General features: G+C 44.5%; 1 non-coding gene across 1 annotated transcript; it reads left to right on the forward strand.

The window, feature by feature from the left end:
• The first annotated feature begins 7,644 nt into the window (after window positions 1–7,644).
• Window positions 7,645–7,728, forward strand: Trnas-gga. Its single transcript is given in 2 exon segments — window positions 7,645–7,684; window positions 7,694–7,728. It is a non-coding gene; the product is annotated as a tRNA-Ser (tRNA).
• The last annotated feature ends 18,052 nt before the right edge of the window (window positions 7,729–25,780 follow it).

Here is a 25,780-nt window from a genome sequence, read left to right on the forward strand (position 1 = left end):
GTGCTTGGCGCGAAGAAGCTGACCATGCGAGGAGCCACTGCTCCAGAGGAATACTAACCTCACGTTTGATACTGTGCGTTTTTTACGCCAAGAGTGGGAAGTTTTGTCCAGCGTTGCCCTGTTGTTTCTTACAGTAAGCAACATTTTCGTTCACCATTTTGGCCACAGGATTGAATCGTCTCCTCTATAGGGACACTTCCTTTTCTTAAGTGAGCAGTGAAATGTCTTTAACCAAGATTCGGGGGGGTGGGGGGGTGTCTCCTGGCTGCCGTCTGGTGCCGATCGGCGCACGCTGTCTGATTTTTGGGGCAATATAAGTGTTAGAATTGCAGTAGCGGGATCGTATTCTGTGCAACTTGCAACTTACTTACTTTGCCACACAACTTCTTTTGCTTGATTATCTATAATTTGAGGCCTACTCTTATCTTGTTAACTTTGAGCTGCCCAAAAGAGATCTTATTGAGTTTTCTCCGTGTAGTCTTCCATATAATTTGCTACCTACCCACAGTGTCAGTATCATTCCGTATTGTCGTTTGAGCTTTGTGGTAATTATGTCAGGTACTATCAGCAAATAAGCCAACGGCTTTGCCGCAGTGGTAACACCAGTTCCCGTCTGATCACCGAAGTTAAGCGCTGTCGGGCTGGGCTAGCTCTTGGATGGGTGACCGCCGGTCTGCCAAGCGGTGTTGGCAAGCGGGGTGCACTCAGCCCTTGTGACGCAAACTGAGGAGCTACTTGATTGAGAAGTAGTGGCTTCGGTCTCGTAAACTGACATACGGCCGGGAGAGCTGTGTGCTGACCACATGCCCCGCCATATCCACATCGAGAGACGCCTGTGGCTGAGGATGACACGGCAGCCGGTCGGTACCATTGGGCCTTCTAAGGTCTGTTCGGACGGAGTTAAGTTTTTAGTTTTTATTATCAGCAAATATATGTCACTCTCACTCATGATTTATATTTCATGTTAACTTACTTTTCTACCTTTACCACAGTTAAGCGACCTACAAATAATGACCTATTGTATTCCTAAGCTGTTGATCTCATTGTGACGTGTTTTCGTTGTGTGCAAGGGCCAAACAGTTTGTAAGATGGTCAAGTCGTTTTGATTTTTCTGTATCATCGATGTGCACGTCAGAGAGAGAGCAAGTTACGTTACTGTTAAACAATCTTTGGTCTTGTTGTGGCACAGTCTTTGCTTCTGCTCAGTCGGATACATTCTTAGTTGAAGTGTGGAAGGTGATGGAAGTATTTATTAGCTCTATGTTGAATTGTGATGGTGTCTGTTAGAGTTAAAAGAAAGATTTATTGTAAAGGGTGGGAGGGATGAATATGATGTATATATTGGGAGGCGAGAGGGATACAAATTTTGAATAATGTTATTACTTTTGAAGAGAAGAAGTGTGAGGAAAGACTGCAACACTGTGCAGCTATGAATGATTACTGCCGGCCGGTGTGGCCGAGCGGTTCTAGGCGCTTCAGTCTGGATCCGCGCGACCCCTACGGTCGCAGGTTCGAAATCTGCCTCGGGCATGCATGTGTGTGATGTCCTTAGGTTACTTAGGTTTAAGTAGTTCTAAGTTCTAGGGGACTGATGACCTCCCATAGCGCTCAGAGCCATTTGAACGAATGATTACAGTTCGCTCGTTAACTTGCTCAGAGCTGAGAGAAAAACAGCCACACTTCCCTCAGTCATACATTAACATGTAAACTGATCAAGCTGTTTCGTTTTTGTAGAAATTCTCTATTAGCATTGTACCCTTTTTAAATTGTTGTTCACTTTCTTAAGCATAGTACTGTTCAGACGAACTTTGTCTTTTTGAATACTCTGTCTTTTTGAATGCATACTTCATAAACGTTGTCTTGAAATGTTATTTTGTAGGAATTTCCTCAAAATTGTTGTTGTTGGTGTTGTGGTCTTCGGTCCTGAGACTGGTTTGATGCAGCTCTCCATGCTACTCTATCCTGTGCAAGCTTTTTCATCTCCCAGTACCTACTGCAACCTACATCCTTCTGAATCTGCTTAGTGTATTCATCTCTTGGTCTCCCTCTACGATTTTTACCCTCCACGCTGCCCTCCAATACTAAATTGGTGATCCCTTGATGCCTCAGAACATGTCCTACCAACCGATCCCTTCTTCCGGTCAAGTTGTGCCACAAACTTCTCTTCTCCCCAATCCTATTCAATACTTCCTCATTAGTTATGTGATCTACCCATCTAATCTTCAGCATTCTTCTGTAGCACCACATTTCGAAAGCTTCTATTCTCTTCTTGTCCAAACTATTTATCGTCCATGTTTCACTTCCATACATGGCTACATTCCATACGAATACTTTCAGAAATGACTTCCTGACACTTAAATCAATACTGGATGTTAACAAATTTCTCTTCTTCAGAAACGATTTCCTTGCCATAGCCAGCCTACATTTTATATCCTCTCTACTTCGACCATCATCAGTTATTTTGCTCCCCAAATAGCAAGACTCCTTTACTACTTTAAGTGTCTCATTTCCTAATCTAATTCCCTCAGCATCACCCGACTTAATTAGACTACATTCCATTATCCTTATCCCATTCCTCAAACTAAGATCATAATTTCAAAGTTATTATCATTTGTTAAGTGATTGTCGTAAAAAGTACTGTATGTGTGTCAAACAGCAGTCTGACTAATATCGTAATTAACAGATTTAAAAAAGTTATTCGAGGTAAAAAAAAAAAAGTGACCCCCTTACTGAAGCAGGGGGCACTAACATTTCATAATGCAGCTAGACGTCTGTCGCTTAGAATTTTTCCGAGAATTGTCCGGAAGTTTTTTCTTGCGCGTCATAATTATGGCAGAATAGCCCCGCTATGAGCAGTGCTGCTCAGCATATAATGAGGCCATCACGGGGACGGTCATAGGAAGGGCCCGGTCGTTGTAGCGCTCCAGGGGTGGCCCCCAGCCGGCCGTTATTGCAGCAACAATAATAAAGTCGTTGCGCCGGCGATAGCAAGTGCTGCAGTTGGCAGCCAAACAATACCCTTGCTGGCAATCTCCTTGCCTCCCTCTTTCTCTCCCGCCCTACTTCTCATGCCCCCCCCCCCCCCCCCACCGGGCCGCTGTCGCCGGCTCTCTCTTCTTCTCTCCGTGTGTGTGTGTGTGTGTGTGTGTGTGTGTTGTGGAGGGGGCTGTGCGGCACAGTGTGAGGGAAGCTACCGCCCTCCCTAATGCCGCCATTTATATGGAGATTGTCCGCTACAATAATTCCGTGGGCAAACAGGACACAGTGGGAGGGCGGAAGGCCCGGAGCCTCACCAGCCAGCTATCTGACCAGATTTCGCGGCGCTGCGCGCGGCTGCGCCCCTGCGATGTGTCCATTTTAATTACCCAAGTTGGCGAGCCCGGAAGCAGCCTGCGGCCTGCTGCGGCGCCGACCGCAGACGCACATAGCCGGAACGGGCAGAGCGGCACAGACACGCCCGCGCAAGCACGCGCGCCCGCGAGCGCACACACGCACACACACACACACACACACACACACACACATGTTCGCACGTGCGCGAGTCTGCAGGAGGACGAAGCGCGAACCTGAGTCGGCTGCCGCTACGGGTACAGCGTACGGCAGCACGTGACCGCCCCCGTGCGCACTCGTGGTGCGGCCTGCGCCGCCGCCTCAACTTGGGCACGGCTTCAGCCGCCGCCGTCGCCGCCGCCGCGGCTGCTGCCTCCCAGCGGCCTCCCTGTTTAACTTTGAGCTGGAAACTTCCAGCGCCAGTTCTCGCGGCCGTGCCCGGGAAGCGCTGTTAATACCACATCTCATTTTCCGAGGCGAAACCGACGCAGCGGACGGCGATGCTCCCCACGCGCTACGGAGGTTTCGGCGTGGTTGCCAACGCATAGCGCTTCGGTGTGGTCCGAAATGTGCTCGGACTGTGAAATTCTAGAATCGATCGAGCGAATGCGAGCCGTGAGAATCGTTCTTTGGTAATCACGCTCGGAAGAAAAGTCCTAGCAACTGAAGAGCAATAGCAATAAAATCATCACGAACTTAAAAAAAAAAATAAATAAATAAAAAATACTTCAGTATACAGGGTGTTACAAAAAGGTACTGCCAAACTTTAAGAAAACATTCCTCACACACAAATAAAGAAAAGATGTTATGTGGACATGTGTCCGGAAACGCATAATTTCCATGTTAGAGCTCATTTTAGTTTCGTCAGTATGTGCTATACTTCCTCTATTTACCGCCAGTTGGCTCAATTGAAGGAAGGTAATGTTGACTTCGGTGCTTGTGTTGACATGCGACTCATTGTTCTACAGTACTAGCATCAAGCACATCAGTACGTAGCATCAACAGGTTAGTATTCATCACAAACGTGGTTTTGCAGTCAGTGCAATGTTTACAAATGCAGAGTTGGCAGATGCCCATTTGATGTATGGATTAGCACGGGGCAATAGCCGTGGCGGGGTACGTTTGTAACGAGACAGATTTTCAGAACGAAGGTGTTCCGGCGGGAAGACGTTCGAAGCAATTGATCGGCGTCTTAGAGAGTACGGAACATTCCTGCCTATGACTCGCGACTGGGGAAGATCTAGAACGACGAGGACACCGGCAATGGACGAGGCAATTCTTCGTGCAGTTGACGATAACCCTAATGTCAGCGTCAGATAAGTTGCTGCTGTACAAGGTAACGTTGACCACGTCACTGTATGGAGAGTGCTACGCGAGAACCAGTTGTTTCCGTACCATGTACAGCGTGTGCAGGCACTATCAGCAGCTGATTGGCCTCCACGGGTACACTTTTGCGAATGGTTCATCCAACAATGTGTCAATCCTCATTTCAGTGCAAATGTTCTCCTTACGGATGAGGCTTCATTCCAACGTGATCAAATTGTAAATTTTCACAATCAACATGTGTGGGCTGACGAGAATCCGCACGCAATTGTGCAATCACGTCATCAACACAGATTTTCTGTGAACGTTTGGGCAGGCGTTGTTCGTGATGTCTTGACTGGGCCCCATGTTCTCCCACCTATGCTCAATGGAGCACATTATCATGATTTAATACGGGATACTCTACCTCAGCTGGTAGAACATGTGCCTTTACAAGTACGACACAACATGTGGGTCATGCACGATGGAGCTCCTGCACATTTCACTCTAACTGTTCGTACGCTTCTCAACAACAGATTCGGTGACCGATGGATTGGTAGAGGCGGAACAATTCCATGGCCTCCACGCTCTCCTGACCTCAACCCTCTTGACTCTCATTTATGGGGGCATTTGAAAGCTCTTGTCTACGCAACCCCGGTACCAAATGTAGAGACTCTTCGTGCTCGTATTGTGGACGGCTGTGATACAATACGCCATTCTCCAGGGATGCATCAGCGCATCAGGGATTCCATGCGACGGAGGGTGGATGCATTTATCCTCGCTAACGGGGGACATTTTGAACATTTCCTGTAACAAAGTGTTTGAAGTGACGCTGGTACGTTCTGTTGCTGTGTGTTTCCATTCCATGATTAATGTGATTTGAAGAGAAGTAATAAAATGAGCTCTAACATGGAAAGTAAGCGTTTCCGGATACATGTCCACATAACATATTTTCTTTCGTTGTGTGTGAGGAATGTTTCCTGAAAGTTTGGCCGTACCTTTTTGTAACACCCTGTATGAGGAGGTATTGAACAGAATTTGGGAGGAGTTTGTGGCACAACTTGACCAGAAGAAGGGATCGATTGCTAGGACATGTTCTGAGGCATCAAGGATTCACCAATTTAGTACTGGAGGGTAGCGTGGAGGGTAAAAGTTGTAGAGGGAGACCAAGAGATGAATAAACTAAGCAGATTCAGAAGGATGTGGGCTGCAGTGGGTACTGGGAGATGAAGAAGCTTGCACAGAATAGAGTAGCATGGAGAGCTGCATCAAACCAGACTGAGGACTGAAGACCACAGCAACAGCAACATACATGTAGTTTTATTTTGTCTAATGACTACCGGTTTCTGTAATTCGGTAATTAGTGTTGTGGTATCGATAGGTACGATGCCACGGCGTAGGTGCAAGTTCACAGGTTGGCACTAAGACACCGACACAGACGACAGCGCCCTCTAGCCAGCGCTGTACAGCTCTACGTGCGCCGTTGCAAAATTTGCCCATTTGATGCCGAGCAGACGACCAAGCAACATTGTTTCTCTTTCATAGCGAGCGATCCACTACTTGTAACTTTGTAACTTGATTTACAGCATCACACCTTCGTGCTCATCTCAGCCAAAGTTAAGTCCATAGTAAAACCACTTTCAATTGCAGTACCAAGTATTCTACCACACCTGCTCCTCCTAGCTTCCTACATTCGGCCTACTCTTCAAGCTTCAGGAGCAGACCCACGCGCCGCTATCCAGATGGGATACAAAATGTATCATCATCCGCATAGCCTATGATTAAAAAAAAAAGTAAGAGCTCATAGCTAAAATATTTACAAAGTTGCAAAACCTCTGATCAATCGCAAAACGGAAACAACACTGAAAATCAGAAACCTTGGTCACAATACTTTGCTGTACCTTCCAGCTACGTCTCTACATAGTCGTCGATCTGACTCAAGTCATATGTCGTAGCGTCGTACCAACTTTCCAGTGACCTTGTCACGTGAATCTCAATTGTTGCGCAGCTGACTCATACGAAAGCATGACAGCAACTCATGCTTTCGTATGAATTTGCTACACAACGATTGGGATTCACGACACCCAGTTTTATGGCGCTGTACCATAAGTTTATTGATTCGAAAAAAGAGTATGGGTCCTGAAGATCGCAAAGTGAACTGCCGAAACCGCTTGCCTTCAAAGTAAAATAAAATATCCAAAAGTGTTCGGCTGGTGGTAAAGTTTATTAAATTGGAAAGTACGTACCAGCAGATGTCCCCTGGCCGTAATGGTCCAACAGAGGTACTATTCACGTTGGCGTACAAAATGTATGAGTCTGGCGACATGCCATCTGAGTTTCGGAAAGATATCATGCACACAATTACGAAGACTGCAAGAGCTGACAAATGCGAGAATTATCACAACTTCAGCTTATCAGCTGATGCATCATAACTGATGACAAAAATAATATACAGAAGAATGGAAAACAAAATTAAGAATGTGTTACATGACGACCAGTTAGGCTTTAGGAAAGGTGAAGGCACCAAAGAGGCGATTCTGACGTTACGGACGACAACGGAAGCAAAAATGGTTCAAATGGCTCTGAGCACTATGGGACTCAACTGCTGAGGTCATTAGTCCCCTAGAACTTAGAACTAGTTAAACCTAACTAACCTAAGGACATCACAAACATCCATGCCCGAGGCAGGATTCGAACCTGCGATCGTAGCTGTCTTGCGGTTCCAGACTGCAGCGCCTTTAACCGCACGGCCACTTCAGCCGGCAAACGGAAGCAAGACTAAAGAAAAATCAAGACAAGTCGATATGATTTGACGACCTGGAAAAAGCCTTTGACAATGTAAAAGTGTGCAAGATGTTCGAAATTCTGAGAAAAATAGGGGTAAGCTATAATATTTACAGGAGCCAAGGGGGAATAATAAGAGTAGACTGCGGAGAACGACATGCGCGGATTGAAAAGGGTGTGAGACAGGGATGCAGTGTTTCGCTCCTACTGTAAAGTTTTTACATTGAAGCCTGAGTGGCCGAGCGGTTCTAGGCACTGCAGTCTGGAACCGCGCGACCGCTGCGGGCGCAGGTTCGAATCCTGCCTCGGGCATGGATGTGTGTGATGTCCTTAGGTTAGTTAGGTTAAGTAGTTCTAAGTTTTAGGGGACTGATGACCTGAGAAGTTAAGTCCCATAGTGCTCAGAGCCATTTGAACCATTTTTTTTTCTTTTTGTAATTAAATTCGAGGTGAAAAGATATCAATGATACGATTCGCTGATGACATGACTGTTCTGAGTGAAAGCGAAGAAGAATTACATGATCTGCTGAATTGTACAGAATATGCATTGAGAGTAGCAAGAAAGAGAAGTTAATATCAAGATTGATGGTCACGAAGCAGATGAATTTAAGAAATTCTGCTACCTAGGCAGCAAAAGAACCAATGACGGATGGAGCACGGAGGACATCAAAAGCGGGCTAGCACTGGCAGAAAGGACATTCGTGGCCAAGAAAAGTGTACAGGTATCAAACTTAGATGTTAATTTCAGGAAGAAATTTCTGAGAATGTACGTTTGGAGCACAACATCGAATGGTAGCGAAACATGGACTGTGAGTGAACCAGAAGAGAAGAGAATAGAAGCATTTCAAATGTGATGCCACAGACGAATGCTGAAAATTAGGTGGACTGATAAGCTAAGGAATTGGGAGGGTCTGTGCAGAATCGGGGAGGAAAGGAATATGTGGAAAACACCGACATAGAGAAGGTATGATAGGACATCTGTTGAGACATCAGGGAATGACTTTCGTTCGTGGAGCCGTAGAAGGCAAAAACAGTACTGGAAAACATGGATTGGAATAAATCCAGGGTATACAGAGGACGTAGGTTGCAAGTGCTACTCTGAGATGAAGAGATTGCCCCAGGAGAGGAGAAGAAGACCGGTGATGATTTTAAAAAAAATGGCGGGCCGCCTGTTCTCCCGACATAAAGCCCATCGAAAACGCGTGAGATGCGGTGGTGTGGCGTGCTGCAGCACGTCCTCGAGCACCAACGGTCATGCAGTACCCCTCAACCGTGCTGGTGGAGGAAGGAACGAACGCACTCCCACAAGAAGTCCTAAGCAACTCTGTGGCCAACATGGAAGCATACATTTCCCCCCGCCGTGATCACTCACCTTCCTGAGAACTAAGTTCCGACAATTTTAATGTCCAGGGGCTCATCGTCGGTGACTCCCAGTATGTACTGCAAAATTAAAGATGTGTATTGTGTATACCAACTGCACAACAGAAGCAGACATCATACAAACTTAAACTGTAAGTTAGGTTCATATTATTAACGCTGTTAAACTTATATCTACAATATACCATGTTGTAACACAAAAATGTAATATCAACAGGCAAACAACTAAAAAACTTGATGTAAATCACTAAAAAGCACCTGAAGATGAGCCTCCAGGGCTCGAAATGCATAGTGCAGTAAATAAACGCAACTTGTGACTGAAGGCGGTTTGTTCTTCATTTTACGAAAGTAAAACAGTCGCGGACGAAACACTGCAAAACAATGGATAAAATTAATTTTTCTCTATGTATGGTCCAGGTTTCATCATCACACCATGTTATTTGATAGCGGCACAACATGTAGAATTTATTTTCGTCCTCATGTATTGCGTACTAGTGCCGGCCGTTGTGGACGAGCTGTTCCAGGCGCTTCAGTCCGGAACCGCGCTGCTGCTACGGTCGCAGATTCGAATCCCGCCTGGGGCATGGATGTGTGTGACGTCCTTAGGTTAGTTAGGTTTAAGTAGTTCTAAGTCTAGGGGACTGATGACCTCAGATGTTAAGTCCCACAGTGCCCAGAGCCATTTGAAACATTTTTTGAGTGCTAATGTATTTAAACAGGATTCCCAAAAATCGGGACTGTGCAACAAAGTGGAGGTATCGAAGTATAGCATGGCTGATGATAGACCTTGATACAAGGACAGAAGTGCGTGACTTGCTTTTAAGTGTAAGAGAATTGAAAGCATGGGAGAAGATCCAAGCGAATGGTCTTCGTACGACGTCTGAGAACTACCATTCAGTCGAGGCTACGTACACAGAGACATACTAAATATAAAAGTCGTCATTAACATACATAGTGTGTTAACCAACAGTCTGATGGAAGACATGAGCCCATTGATGGTGAAGAGACTCGGTGTTGAGCCCTGGGGGACACGGTTCTCTTGGCTGGCTTCTAGATTAACAGGGTGTTACAAAAAGGTACGGCCAAACTTTCAGGAAACATTCCTCACACACAAAGAAAGAAAATATGTTATGTGGACATGTGTCCGGAAACGCTTACTTTCCATGTTAGAGCTCATTTTATTACTTCTCTTCAAATCACATTAATCATGGAATGGAAACACCCAGCAACAGAACGTACCAGCGTCACTTCAAACACTTTGTTACAGGAAATGTTCAAAATGTCTTCCGTTAGCGAGGATACATGCATCCACCCTCCGTCGCATGGAATCCCTGATGCGCTGATGCAGCCCTGGAGAATGGCGTATTGTATCACAGCCGTCCACAATACGAGCACGAAGAGTCTCTACATTTGGTACCGGGATAGCGTAGACAAGAGCTTTCAAATGCCCCCATAAATGAGAGTCAAGAGGGTTGAGGTCAGGAGAGCGTGGAGGCCATGGAATTGTTCCGCCTCTACCAATCCATCGGTCACCGAATCTGTTGTTGAGAAGTGTACGAACAGTTCAAGTGAAATGTGCAGGAGCTCCATCGTGGATGACCCACATGTTGTGTCGTACTTGTAAAGGCACATGTTCTAGCAGCACAGGTAGAGTATCCCGTATGAAATCATGATAACGTGCTCCATTGAGGGTAGGTGGAAGAACATGGGGCTCAATCAAGACATCACCAACAATGCCTGCCCAAACGTTCACAGAAAATCTGTGTTGATTACGTGATTACACAATTGCGTGCGGATTCTCGTCAGCCCACACATGATGACTGTGAAAATTTACAATTTGATCACGTTGGAATAAATCCTCATCCGCAAAGAGAACATTTGCACTGAAATGAGGATTGACACATTGTTGGATGAACCATTCGCAGAAGTGTACCCGTGGAGGCCAATCAGCTACTGATAGTGCCTGCACACGCTGTACACGGTACGGAAACAGCTGGTTCTCCCGTAGCACTCTCCATACAGTGACGTGGTTAACGTTACCTTGTACAGCAGCAACTTCTCTGACGCTGACAGTAGGGTTATCGTCAACTGCACGAAGAATTGCCTCGTCCATTGCCGGTGTCCTCGTCGTTCTAGGTCTTCCCAAGTCGCGAGTCATAGGCTGGAATGTTCCGTGCTCTCTAAGACGCCGATCAATTGCTTCGAACGTCTTCCTGTCGGGACACCTTCGTTCTGGAAATCTGTCTCGATACAAACGTACCGCGCCACGGCTATTGCCCCGTGCTAATCCATACATCAAATGGGCATCTGCCAACTCCGCATTTGTAAACATTGCACTGACTGCAAAACCACGTTCGTGATGAACACTAACCTGTTGATGCTACGTACTGATGTGCTTGATGCTAGTACTGTAGAGCAATGAGTCGCATGTCAACACAAGCACCGAAGTAACATTACCTTCCTTCAATTGGGCCAACTGGCGATGAATCGAGGAAGTACAGTACATACTGACGAAACTAAAATGAGCTCTAACATGGAAATTAAGCGTTTCCGGACACATGTCTACATAACATCTTTTCTTTATTTGTGTGTGAGGAATGTTTCCTGAATGTTTGGCCGTACCTTTTTGTAACACCTTGTATAGCTAAAAAAAAAAGTCTTCAGTAAGGTGATGGCGTTAAGGAAAATCCTGTAAGATTGTTATTTCCACCGTAAACAGATAGTTGATGATCGTTCCTCCAAGAAACCCCACTGATTGGTATGAAGATGGCATCTGTTCTTTTGTGGGCTGTAAGTAGAGAATGTAGGTCTCACGGGAAGCGTACCGGCGATAAGTCCCTGCGGTCATGTTATTCTCTGTGCCCTCGGTGGCTAAGTCTCTGCAGTCGCTCTATTCTCTGTGCTTTCGGTGGCTCAGATGGATAGAGCGTCGGCTATGTAAGCAGGAGATCCCGCGTTCAAGTCGTGGCACATATCTTCAACTGACGCTGTTGATGTATATCAACGCCCGTTAGCAGCTAATAGTATTGATTTAATTCTAATTTCAGACTGAGAGGTGGCCAATAGGGCCCAGTATTCTGGAACCAGCGTAATCGGCGGGCTACCAACATTTCAGGCAGTTTGTAGAGCATATTGGTGAGTCTAATAGGTCAGTATCTATCGATGGAAATGAAGTTTTTAGCTGGTTTAAGCTGGTACTATCCGGTGCGATATTACTGTGCCTGTGTTATTCTGAATTACGGCGGCATGCCTGTGAGTCGCCAAATAATAGGGCGATAGCTCGCGATAAGCCGGAAATCCGGACTCGAGTTGCAGTCTGGCACAAATTTTCACTGTCTTCAATCCATTCTACAGTTGATGTGAAATGCCCCGCTAAACCCGCAGGACAGGACAGATAGAATAAATTGTGGAAAGGGGCCAAAATAAGGGGCTGTCAGTTACGCTCGAACATACAACTTTATTATTTGATCAAACATTACAAGAGCCCAAAAAATTATTAAACACCCAGCTTCAATCTTTGGGACTTAATTACCGGCAGAAAGCCACTTTAATTTAAAAACGGCTGAAGGCCAATAACTTAAAACTCACGCATAATCAGAAATTTAAAAGGCAAACCTTACCTTAAAACAGTTCTTTAGTTAGGCCAAAGTAAACAAGTTAAATTCAAATCAGCTGAAGGCCGAACACTTAAAACAGCAAAACATTAATTTAAAAAAAAAAAAATCTAAAGTCCTTACGCGAAACAGTTCTTTAATTTAGGCTGAAGGCCTTAAGAACAAACAACTTAAACTCAAACCGGCTGAAGGCTGAAGGCTTTAAAATTCAATAGGTTTGAAGTAAACAAGTTAGAACTGGGTGCCGGACCGAGACTGGAACTCGAGAACTTTGCCTTTCGCGGGCAAGTGCTCTACCATCTGAGCTACCCAAGCACGACTCACGCCCCCTCCTCATAGCTTTACTTTTGCCAGTACCTCGTCTCCTACCTTCCGAACTTCACAGAAGCTCTCCTGCGAGCCTTGCAGAACTAGCACTCCTGAAAGAAAGGATATTGCGGAGACATGGCTTAGCTACAGCCTGCGGGATGTTTCCTGAATGAGATTTTCACTCTGCAGCGGTCCGCAGGAGAGCTTCTGTAAAGTTTGGAAGGTAGGAGACGAGGTACTGGCAGAAGTAAAGCTGTGAGGACGGGGCGTGAGAGGTGCTTGGTTAGCTCAGTTGGTAGAGCACTTGCCCGCAAAAGGCAAAGGTCCCGAGTCTCGGTCCGGCACACAGTTTTAATCTGCCAGGAAGTTTCATAGTCTGATGACCTCAGCAGATAAGTCCCATAGAGCTCAGAGAAGTTTCACATCAGCGCACACTCCGCTGTAGAGTGAAAATCTCATTCTGAAGTAAACAAGTTAAATTCAAATCGGCTGAAGGCCGAAGACTTAAAAATTCAAAATTTTTTTAAAATGCCAAAGGGCTTACAGGAACCAGTACTTTAAACTCAGCTGAAGGCCTTTAAGAGTAAAGCAACTTTAATTTAAAACACAAAACGCGTATTTGTGTGTGAATAAGTGCGTAACACGGCGTCAGTATCGTACGACCAGCTGTATGGATGCGAATGAAAATATTCGTATCACTACATCCACGAAATAAAAGGCGTGCAAACTTAGGATATTACCCTTCTATAGCCACTAACACCCGTGGACGTGTTACTGCCCCCAACTACAACTCCTGAAACATCTAACCGCTGTCTAACCCTGTCTCTACGGGACCTGTCGGCGATGAATTCATTAGTGGCGGGGCAAAAAGTCAGGAGGTGAAGGGATGGGAGAAATTGTTATTACTTTTTTAAAGTAACCATCACGGCATTACCTTTCGATTTAGGGGACCAATAAAAACAAAAATATCGGATCGTCCCATAAAATTTTGGACGTGCAGCCGCATAAATTCAGCTTCTTCTTCTAATACTTCGGCTGAATACCGGCCAGCAATCTTCTGAGTGAGCCGAGGTGACAAACACTGCAGCACTTGCTCCGTCCTTTTAAACCCGAGGACCGGACTACCGCGTTTGCGGCCAAAGATACACAAGGCGTCAGAGACGTTGATAGGTGGCGTAGAGGTCTAACACGCATGGAAATTAAATCTGTGGCTGCGCAGTCGATCCACGCGGTGATATCGATGTGTCACGGAGAGCTGCACCGTCGCGACGTCTTAGTGATTTAATTACAGAAATTGTTCGATTCCATGATTTCTCTAAGCTGAAGCCTCTACCTCTGTTAATTAATTTCGTCGCCAACCGAATTTCAATTGTTGTTTCACTACTGAGTCCCAGAAAGACGAGGCTAAATTATCGTAGCCCTCGGCTCACTCTGAAGATAGCTGGACGGCATTCAGCGGAAATATTAGAAGAAGAAGCTGAATTTATGCGGCTGCACGCCCGAAATTTTATGGAACAGTCTTTACGCCGCAAAAACATGAAGATGCACAAAAATATCGGAAGTTGGAGAGGTATTCGAACCATCGCACTCAGCAATCTGTCCTCTGCAATACGAGGCTACTATCCCGTCCTAGCGTCCCATCGTTCGCTGTGTCAACTGGAGGAACTGATGTGATCTCGAGTGCTGCTAGGAACTTCTGTTCGTTGGGAGAGCTCGAACGGGTTCCATTCGGTCTCGTGTCGTCAGTTTAAAGCAGAAAGAATAACATCAGATTCAAGTAGTAACCAAACGATTATTCCGACTGATATGTAGAATTTATCAAACCTTCGGAAAAATATAATCCACGTGTTGTTGTTATTGTGGTCTTCAGTCCTGAGACTGGTTCGATGCAGCTCTCCATGCTGCTCTATCCTGTGCAAGCTTCTTCATCTCCCAGTACCCACTGCAGCCTACATCCTTCTGAATCTGCTTAGTGTATTCATCTCTTGGTCTCCCTCTACTAAATTGGTGATCCCTCGATGTCTCAGAACATGTCCTACCAACCGATCCTTTCTTCTAGTCAAGTCTTCTCCCCAATTCTATTCAATACCTCCTCATTAGTTATGTGATCTACCCATCTAATCCTCAGCATTCTTCTGTATCACCACATTTCGAAAGCTTCTATTCTCTTCTCGTCTAAACTATTTATCGTCCACGTTTCACTTCCATACAAGGCTACACTCCATATAAATACTTTAAGAAACGACTTCCTGACATTTAAATCTATACTCGATGATAACAGATTTTTCTTCTTCAGAAACACTTTCCTTGACATTGCCAGTCTACATTTTATATCCTCTCTACTTCGATCTTCATTAGTTATCTTGCTCCCCAAATAGCAAAACTCCTTTTTTACTTTAAGTGTCTCATTTCCTAATCTAATTCCCTCAGCATCACCCGACTTAATTCGACTACTTCCTTTATCCTCGTTTTGCTTTTGTTTGTGTTCATCTTATACCCTCCTTCCAAGACACTGTCCATTCCGTTCAACTGCTCTTCCAAGTCCCTTGCTGTCTCTGACAGAATTACAATGTCACCAGCGAACCTCAAAGCTTTTATTTCTTCTCCATGGAATTTAATACCTACTCCGAACTTTTCTTTTGTTTCCTTTATTGCTTGCTCAATATACAGATTGAATAACATCGGGGATAGGCTACAACCCTGTCTCACTCCCTTCCCAACCACTGCTTCCCTTTCATACCCTTCGACTCTTATAACTGCCATCTGGTTTCTGTACAAATTGTAAATAACCTTTCGCTCCCTGTTTTTACCCCTGCCACCTGCAGAATTTGAAAGAGAGTATTCCAATCAACATTGTCAAAAGTTTTCTCTAAGTCTACTAATGCTAGAAACGTTGGTTTGCCTTTCCTTAATCTTTCTTCTAAGATGGGTCGTAGGGTCAGTATTGCCTCACGTGTTCCAACATTTCTACGGAATCCAAACTGATCTTCCCCAAGGTCGGCTTCTACCAGGTTTTCCATTCGTCTGTAAAGAATTCGCGTTAGTATTTTGCAGCTGTGACTTATTAAAGTGATAGTTCGGTAATTTTCACATCTCTCAACACCTGCTTTCTTTGGGATTGGAATTATTACATTCTTCTTGAAGTCTGAGGGTATTTCGCCTGTCTCATACGTCTTGCTCACCAGACGGTAGAGTTTGTCAGGACTGGCTCTCCCAAGGCTGTCAGTAGTTCTAATGGAATGTTGTCTACTCCGGGGGCTCTGTCCTACTCTTCACGCAGTATCGTATCTCCCATTTTATCTTCATCTACATCCTCTTCCATTTCCCTAATATTGTCCTCAAGTACATCGCCCTTGTGTAGACCCTCTATATACTCCTTCCACCTTTCTGCTTTCCCCTCTTTGCTTAGAACTAGGTTTCCATCTGAGCTCTTGATATTCATACAAGTGGCTCTCTTTTCTCCAAAGGTCTCTTTAATTTTCCTGTGGGCTGTATCTATCTTACCCCTAGTGATATGCGCCTCTACATCCTTGCATTTGTCCTCTAGCCATCCCTGCTTAGCCATTTTGCACTTCCTGTCGATCTCATTTTTGAGACTTTTGTATTCCATTTTGCCTGTTTCATTTACTGCATTTTTGTATTTTCTCCTTTCATCAATTAAATTCAATATTTCTTCTGTTACCCAAGGGTTTCTACTAGCCCTCGTCTTTTTACCTATTTGATCCTCTGCTGCCTTCACTATTTCATCCCTCAAAGTTACCAATTCTTCTTCTACTGTATTTCTTTCCCCCATTCCTGTGAATTGTTCCCTTATGGTCTCCCTGAAACTCTGTACAACCTCTGGTTCTTTCAGTTTATTCAGGTCCCATCTCCTCACATTCCCACCTTTTTGCAGTTTCTTCAGTTTTAATCTACAGTTCATAACCAACAGATTGTGGTCAGAGTCCACATCTGCACCTGTAAATGTCTTACAATTTAAAACCTGGTTCCTAAAACTCTGTCTTACCATTATATAACCTCATACCTTTTAGCATCTCCAGGGTTCTTCCATGTATAAAACTTTCTTTCATGATTCTTGAACCAAGTGTTAGCTATGATTAAGTTATGCTCTTCACAAAATTCTACCAGGTGGCTTCCTCTTTCATTTCTTAGCCCCAATCCATATTCACCTACTATGTTTCCTTCTCTCCCTTTTCCTACTCTCGAGTTACAGTCACCCATGACTATTAAATTTTCGTCTCCCTTCACTACCTGAATAATTTCCTTTATCTCATCATACATTTCATCAATTTCTTCATCATCTGCAGAGCTAGTTGGCATACTGTAGTAGGCGTGGGCTTCGTGTCTATAATCCATAGACTTCTGAAAATACCCCGGTATATAAGTGTGAGAATTGTCACACAATCAGTATAACAGTTTATGCAACCCAGTTTCTGGCATGAATAATGTTCCGAAGACTGGTAAAGAAAATGAGGGTCTCTTAGGTGATTATCAAAATGATTCAAATGGCTCTGAGCACAATGGGACTTAACTGCTGAGGTCACCATTCCCCTAGAACTTAGAACTACTTAAACCTAACTAACCTAAGGACATCACACACATCCACGCCCGAGGCAGGATTCGATTCTGCGACCGTAGCGGTCGCAAGGTTCCAGACTGTAGCGCCTAGAACCACTCGGCCACCCCGGCCGGCATTGACTATCAGTTGACTTTAAGAAAGATAAAGACAGCAGAGAGACAGTTCAGACATTGTGCCTGACAACAGAAACAAGACTTAACAAAATCAAATCACGTTCATAGGATTTGTCGACACAGAAAAGTATTCGCTAAATTAAAATTGTAAGGTGGTCATATCATTTTGGTTTTTGTATGTTATCGATGTGCACGTGAGAGAGAGAGAGAGAGAGAGAGAGAGAGAGAGAGAGAGAGTTACATTACTCTTAAACAATCTTTGGTCTTGTTGAGGCACAGTCTTTGCCATCGCGCAGTCTAATATATTCTTAGTTGAAATTTCTTAGGTGATTGGCGTCTTCAGTAGTGTTGCGTTGATTTGTGATTCTTTGTGTTGGATGAAGAATACTGTAAAGGACGGCAAGGACGAATAACACAGAAATTCTAAAACGTGAAAAGAATACACATTTTGAATAATGCTATGTATTGAAGAGAAGTAGTTTGAGGTAAGACTGTAGCACTGCGCAGCTTGGAATGATTACTGTTGGCTAGTCAAGTTGCTCAGAGCTGAGAGAGAGACTACACCACTTCGCTGTGTCATGCATTAACATAGTAACTGATTAAGCTGTTCGATTTTTAGGAAACTCTCTGTTAATATTGTACCATTTTTAAATCGTTGTTCACTTTGTTAATCATAGTACTGTTCAGACGGATGTTATTTGTGAAGAGCGTGCGAAGTTTTTTTATTTTATTTTAAATACATATATCATTCTAAAATCGTTGCTTGGAATACCATTTCATAGGTATTGTTACTCTCCCCTTCCTACTGTTTATCATTGCTCATTATCACATCTCACAGTTTGTATGTAGTTTGGAAATTTTATTTAGAGATAGGAATCTACCTTAGCCGCTGCCTGCTTGCTATTTGCTGTTGTACTTTCGAGAAATCAGCAACAATATTGTCAAGACGGGAGGTAGGTTGAAATTTTGATTGGGGCCAGACAATTGTTTTACTTCAGTTGCGCATTTAACATAAAGAGAAATTGCACTCACACCAGTTACAGTTCACTTCATATTACATTCTGTTTCGTCACTGTTTAGCATACGAGTTTAAGTTGAGTAACAGTTTCTGGGGACAGAGTTTTCGGTAATATGTAGATTTTATAGAGTGGGAGGTAAAGTTGGGCTAAATTCCATAGAGAAACAATATGTACTGGGGAGCGCAAGTTATTCGAAGTTCTCAGAAAAACTGGTTACGATACAGCGAAGGCCATATCATGTAGAAAACGTACAAAACTTAGAGGGCACAATAAGTATGGAAAGGGTGTGGGACAGGGATGTGGTCTTCCTTCCTTACTGCTAAATCGCTGTATCAAACAAGAAAAGACAGAAATACTAGAATTGTTCAGGAGTAGGATTAAAATAACAGAATATCAATGATAAGATTCGCTGATGGCACTGTTCTTCTCATTTAAAGTGAGGAATAATTACAGCACACAGTCAGGAATGAACAATTTACTGAGAGTAGTATACGGATTGAGAGTAAACCACGGACGATGAAAGTAATGAAATTAGACATACCATCAAGAATGGGAACCACGAAGTAGACGAAAGAATTCTGCTATATTGGGAGAAGAATACTCAATGATGAGCGAAAGAAAGACGACGTAAGAAGCAGACTACCACAGTCAGCGTGAGCATTCGTGGCCAATAGAAGTTTTACTAGTTTCAAACATTGGCCTTAATTTGAGGAAGAGATTTTTGAGAATGTATGTTTGGAGCACAGCAATTTATGGGAAACCGGAAAAAGAAGAGAATCGAAGCGTTTGGCGTGTATGAAGAAAACTAGGTGGATTGATACGATCGGAAATGAGATTCTCTACTGCACTGATGAAGAAAGAAAGATAAAGAAATCAGTGAGGAGAAGAAGACTCGGGATGACAGAACATGCCTTACGACATGAGGAAAAAGTTGCATAGTACTACAGGGAGCTGTAGAGGGTAAAAATTGTAGGTCGAGAGACAAGCTGGAATACATTCAAAAATTACTGACGACGTTGGGTGCAAGGCTACTCTGAGATGAAGAAGTTGACAGTGGCGAACCGCGTTAAACTATTCGGAGGACAGGTGACGAAATGATATTAATAGTAATAATAAAGGACTCACGCAGTGAGGTTCTAACAAATTTAATTATGAATATAGGTAGTTCATCTACTTTGGGAATCGAGAATCTCTTATCGATATTGATACTAGTAATATATCGGTCCCAGAGATTCCAAGACTTTCGACAAAATTTAACTTTCAAGTTCACGGCCAGATAACAAATGGCAAAAGAAATTTTGTTTATGGATTCTTCTTGGTAGAACAATTTATTTGCTAAGGATGGCCCAATAATCCGAAAACTAGTTTGAAATATACAAAAATCAGTAGAACAAACACAGTGAACTTATTATCCAAACTTAAAAACAGACAAGAGAAATATTCTTTCCGTGTGATATAAATACAGAGAAATGATTTCCTCATTTCTTTTCCTTTACTTGTTCTGTAAAACCTTGCTTCTTGCCAAATTTAATGATTCTACGTCAACGGGAAGTACACTGGCCGATTCGATCAGTGAGATTGCAAATATCACAATATGCGACATAAATGGTCTTATCTTCTGATGGCATTGACTTACAAACTTAAATTTTTTGCACTACCAAAGAAATGTAGGCCTTTAAATGTGACACGAATTTCAATTTGTTACGTCTACCGGTTCCTGAGAAAGAGGATTTAAACGGTGGGACAGACAGACAGACAGACAGAATGAGAGAAAGACACACCGACAGCCAAGTGATCCTACACTACTGGCTATTAAAATTGCTACACCAAGAAGAAATGCAGATGATAAACGGGTATTCATTGGACAAATATATTATACTAGAACTGACATGTGATTACATTTTCACGCAATTTGGGTGCTTGATGCTGAGAAATCAGTACCCAGAACAACCACCTCTGGCCGTAATAACGGCTTTGATACGCCTGGGCATTGAATCAAACAGGGCTTGGATGGCGTGTACAGGTACAGCTGCCCATGCAGCTTCAACACGATAACACAGTTCATCAAGAGTAAAGACTGGTGTATCGTGACGAGCCAGTTGCTCGGCCACCATTGATCAGACGTTTTCAGTTGGTGAGAGATCTGGAGAATGTACTGGCCAGGGCAGCAGTCGAAAATTTTCGGTATCCAGAAAGGCCCGTAAAGGACCTGCAACATGCGGTCGTGCATTATCCTGCTGAAATGTAGGGTTTCACAGGGATCGAATGAAGGGTAGATCCACGGGTCGTAACACACCTGAAATGTAACGTCCACTGTTCAAAGGACCGTCAATGCGAACAAGAGGTGACCGAGATGTGTAACCAATGGCACCCCATGCAATCACGCCGGGTGATACGCCAGTATGGAGATGACGAATACACGCTTCCAATGTCCGTTCACCACGATGTCGTCAAACACGGATGCGACCATCACGATGTTGTAAACAGAACCTGGATTCATACGAAAGAAATGACGTTTTGCCATTCGTGCACCCAGGTTCGTCGTCGAGTACACCATCGCAGACGCTCCTGTCTGTGATGCAGCGTCAAGAGTAACCGCAGCCACGGTCTCCAAGCTGATAGTCCATGCTGCTGCAAACGTCGTCGAACTGTTCGTGCAGATGGTTGTTGTCTTGCAAACGTCCCCATCTGCTGACTCAGGGATCTAAAAGTGGCTACACGATCCATTACAGCCATGCGGATAAGATGCCTGTCATCTCGACTGCTAGTGATAGGAGGCCGTTGGGATCCAGCATGGCGGTCCGTATTACTCTCCTAAACCCACCCATTCCATATTCTGCTAACAGTCATTGGGTCTCGACCAACGCGAGCAGCAGTGTAGCGATACGATAAACCGCAATCGCGATAGGCTACAATCCGACCTTTATCAAAGTTGGAAACGTGATGGTACGCATTTCTCCTCCTTACACGAGGCATCACAACAACGTTTCACCAGGCAATGCCAGTCAACTGCTGTTTGTGTATGAGAAATCGGTTGGAAACTTTCCTCATGTCAGCACGTTGTAGGTGTTGCCACCGGCACCAACCTTCTGTGAATGCCCTGAAGAGCTAATAATTTGCATATCACGGCATCTTCCTCTTGTCTGTTAAATTTCGCGTCTGTAGCACGTCATCTTCGTGCTGTAGCAATTTTAATGGCCAGTAGCGTATAAGGTGCCGTTTTTACCGACTGAGGTAGGGAACCCTAAAAATTAAGAATATCGCCTTCTTAAATCGACATTAACCGACGCGAAAGCGGCCATCTAACAGTGCCATAGCACGGATGTGGTAGCGATCCATTATGATCGAAATGTACTTTGGGTCTCATCGCATATTTACATACCGGTCTACCGATTGATCGCATTAATGGATGACATTTAAGTTTTGTTACGAATGTTTGTAGAGATACGGCTAAGTCGCCACAAAAGGACTCTGACTGATCTCGTTGAGGAATTAGACTGTGGCACAGCTGTCGACAATCCGAAGAGGGACCACGTTCAGCCAATGAGAGAACTGTTGTGCTAGATAGCCGCTGGCATTCCAGAAAGCTGTGCGTCGCCAAACTGGGTCGTTACCCCCGCTTTTTCGCCGCCGGCTGCTGGATCCTTCTTCAGTGAATTCCGGAGCAGTCGTCGTAATTTGCGGCCGCTGCAACAACGCCAGCGGATGCCGCCGGCGCCGACCGCGGCCGCTCGGCTGGCGCTGCCGGTGGCTTCCCAGAACCGCGGGGGCCAATTTGGGCCGTCGATTAGCTGGGTCGGTCCAGTGGGCGCCTCGCGCGGCGGTCGCGGGTCCGTCTGAGAGGACTGCGCCAAAAACTCAGCTCGTCAGCTGGCTGAGGGACGGCACGCCATTATCAGCTGACAGCACAAGGGCCGACAGGTGCGTGCTAATCGCGACACAGGACCGCCGACGCCCAGCTACGGTTCGGGAGCAGCTTGGAAACTGGTCCGAGAGTGAGGAGATTTTCTCTTTTACAATGAGCGTAATACCTTTATCCCTGACTCAGGAGTTTCATACAAGCTCAACTCAAATTTAAAATGTGTTTTCTTTCTGTGTGCAGCTGCTATATCCAAATGTACAGATACTGTATTACACGTACCCTCAAGTAGAAAGAGCTTTGAACCGGTATGGTAAAGCGGTTTGAGACCGACTGGTTTCACTCACCACTAATTCCCTTTCATCACTGAGTAGCACTTGCAACATACGTCCTCAATTGTTTGCTTGACGTATTTCTGACTGTACCAGCCCTTAGAGATTTTACTCGCTACAGTTCCCTCTAGTACCACGGAAGCTCTTCCATGATGTCTTAACGGGTGTTCTACCATTCTGCCCCTTCTTCTTGTCAGTGTTTTCCGTACTTTCCTTTCAATGACGATTCTGTGGAGAATATCCTCGTTTCTTACAAGTCATCGAAATAAGTGTCCAACGAATAGAAAAGCAACTGGAATCACTCAACAGAGGAAAGTCCACTGGACATGATGGGATACCAACTCGATTCTACACACAGTACACGAAAGAACTTGCCCCCCTTCTAATAGCCGTGTACCGCAAGTCTCTAGAGGAACGGAACGTTGCAAATGATTGGAAAAGATCACAGGTAGTTCCAGTCTTCAAGAAGGGTCGTCGAGCAGATGCGCAAAACTATAGACCTATATGTCTGACGTCGATCTGTTGTAGAATTTTATAAAATGTTTTTTGCTCGCGTATCATGTCGTCTCTGGAAACCCAGAATCTACTCTGTAGGAATCAACATGGATTCCGGAAACAGCGATCGTGTGAGACCCAACTCGCTTTATTTGTTCATGAGACCCAGAAAATATTAGATACAGGCTCCCAGGTAGATGCCATTTTCCTTGACTTCCGGAAGGCGTTCGATACAGTTCCGCACAGTCGCCTGATAAGCAAAGTAAGAGCCCACGGAATATCAGACCAGCTGTGTGGCTGGATTGAAGAGTTTTTAGCAGACAGAACACAGCATGTTGTTCTCAATGGAGAGACGTCTACAGACGTTAAAGTAACCTCTGGCGTGCCACAGGGGAGTGTTATGGGACCATTGCTTTTCACAATATATGTAAATGGCCTTGTAGATAATGTCGGAAGTTCCATGCGGCTTTTCGCGGATGATGCTGTAGTATACAGAGAAGTTGCAGCATTAGAAAATTGTAGCGAAATGCAGGAAGATCTGCAGCGGACATTCACTTGGTCCAGGGAGAGCAACTGACCCTTAACGTAGACAAATGTAATGTATTGCGAATACATAGAAAGAAAGATCCTTTATTGTATGATTATATGATAGCGGAAAAAACACTGGTAACAGTTACTTCTGTAAAATATCTGGGAGTATGCGTGCGGAACGATTTGAAGTGGAATGATCATATAAAATTAATTGTTGGTAAGGCGGGTACCAGGTTGAGATTCATTGGGAGAGTCCTTAGAAAATGTAGTCCATCAACAAAGGAGGTGCCTTAAAAAACACTCGTTCGACCTATACTTTAGCATTGCTCATCAGTGTGGGATCCGTACCAGATCGGGTTGACGGAGGAGTTAGAGAAGATCCAAAGAAGAGCGGCGCGTTTCGTCACAGGGTTATTTGGTAAGCGTGATAGCGTTACGGAGATGTTTAGCAAACTCAGGTGGCAGACTCTGCAAGAGAGGCGTCTGCATCGCGGTGTAGCTTGCTCGCCAGGTTTCGAGAGGGTGCGTTTCAGGATGAGGTATCGAATATATTGCTTCCCCCTACTTATACCTCCCGGGGAGATCACGAATGTAAAATTAGAGAAATTCGGGCGCGCACGGAGGCTTTCCGGCAGTCGTTCTCCCAGCGAACCATACGCGACTGGAACAGAAAAGGGAGGTAATGACAGTGGCACGTAAAGTGCCCTCCGCCACACACCGTTGGGTGACTTGCGGAGTATAAATGTAGATGTAGATGTAGACTTTCAACATTCTTCTGTAGCACAACATCTCAGATACATAGATTCTCTTCTGTTCCGGTTTTCCCACAGTCCATATTTTATAGTCCATGTTTCCAACGCCAGTGCCAGTGCTCGCCTTATTCTTTGTCCTCCTTGCTCCGTCCATCATGTCTACATAGCAAAATTCCTCGACTTCGTCTACTTCATGATCCCCAATTCTGATGTTAAGTTTCTAGTTTTTCTCATTTCTGCTACGTCTCATTAGTTTTATCTTTCTTTGATTTAATCTCAATCCATATTCTGTATTCATTACACTGTTCATTCCATCCGACAGTTCCTGTAATTCTTCTCCACTTTCACTGAGGGAAGCAATGTCATCATCGAACCTTATCATTGATACCTTTACACCCTCAATTTTATTCTTGGCTCAGTATCTTCCTTTTATTTACGTCACTATTTCTTCGATGTATAGACTGAACAGGGGAGCGTAGGACTACATCCCTGTCTTACACCCTTTGTAATCCGAGCACTTAGTTCTCGGCCTCCCACTCTTGCTGCCTCTTTCTGTTATAAGTTACCCATCTTTCCCCATAGCTTACTTGTACTTTTGTTAGACTTTCAGCCATCTTGCTCGATTTGACACTGTCGACCGCTTTTTCCAGGCCTACAAATCCCATGAAAGTGTCTTGATTTTTCTTTAGTCTCTCTTCCATTGTCAACCGCGACGTCAGAATTGGCTCTCCGGTGCCTTTACCTTTCCTGAAGCCAAACTGATCGTCATGTAACACATCTTCAATTTTCTTCTCCAATCAACTGGGATGCATGTGCTGTTTATTGAGCGGTAATTACCGCACGTGTCAGCTGTTGCAATCTTCCTAAATGTGTGGATGACGTTTTCTCCAGAGTGGAATGTTATATCCCCTACCTTATACATTCTACTTAGCACCGTGAATAACCGTTCTGATGGCACTTCCCCCAACGATTTTAGAAATTCCAATGCCATTTTATCTATCACTTCTGCCTTGTTTGATCTTAAGTCTTCCAAAGCTCTTTTAGTTTCTAGTACTGGATCCCCTATCTCTCCCTATTTCTTCTTCTGTCGCGTCATGAGACAAGTCCTCCCCCTCAAAGTAGCATTAAATGTACTCTTTCCACCTATCAGTTCTCTCTTCTGCATCTAAGATTGGAATTCCCAATGCATCCTTATTGTTACCGCCCTGGCTTTTAATTTCATCAAGGGTTGTTTTGGCTATCTATATGCTAAGTCAGTCCTTATTAACACGTTTTTATTAGGCAGGACCGGCTGTTAAGAGGGGGGGCCGGGTGAGGGTTTGGGGAGGGGGTAGGAGAACAGTGCCTCAACTCACGGGGGTAGATTTTTGGAGGTGGTAATATT

This window comes from Schistocerca americana, chromosome 1 (genome assembly GCF_021461395.2).
Source record: "Schistocerca americana isolate TAMUIC-IGC-003095 chromosome 1, iqSchAmer2.1, whole genome shotgun sequence".
Lineage (NCBI taxonomy): Eukaryota > Metazoa > Arthropoda > Insecta > Orthoptera > Acrididae > Schistocerca > Schistocerca americana.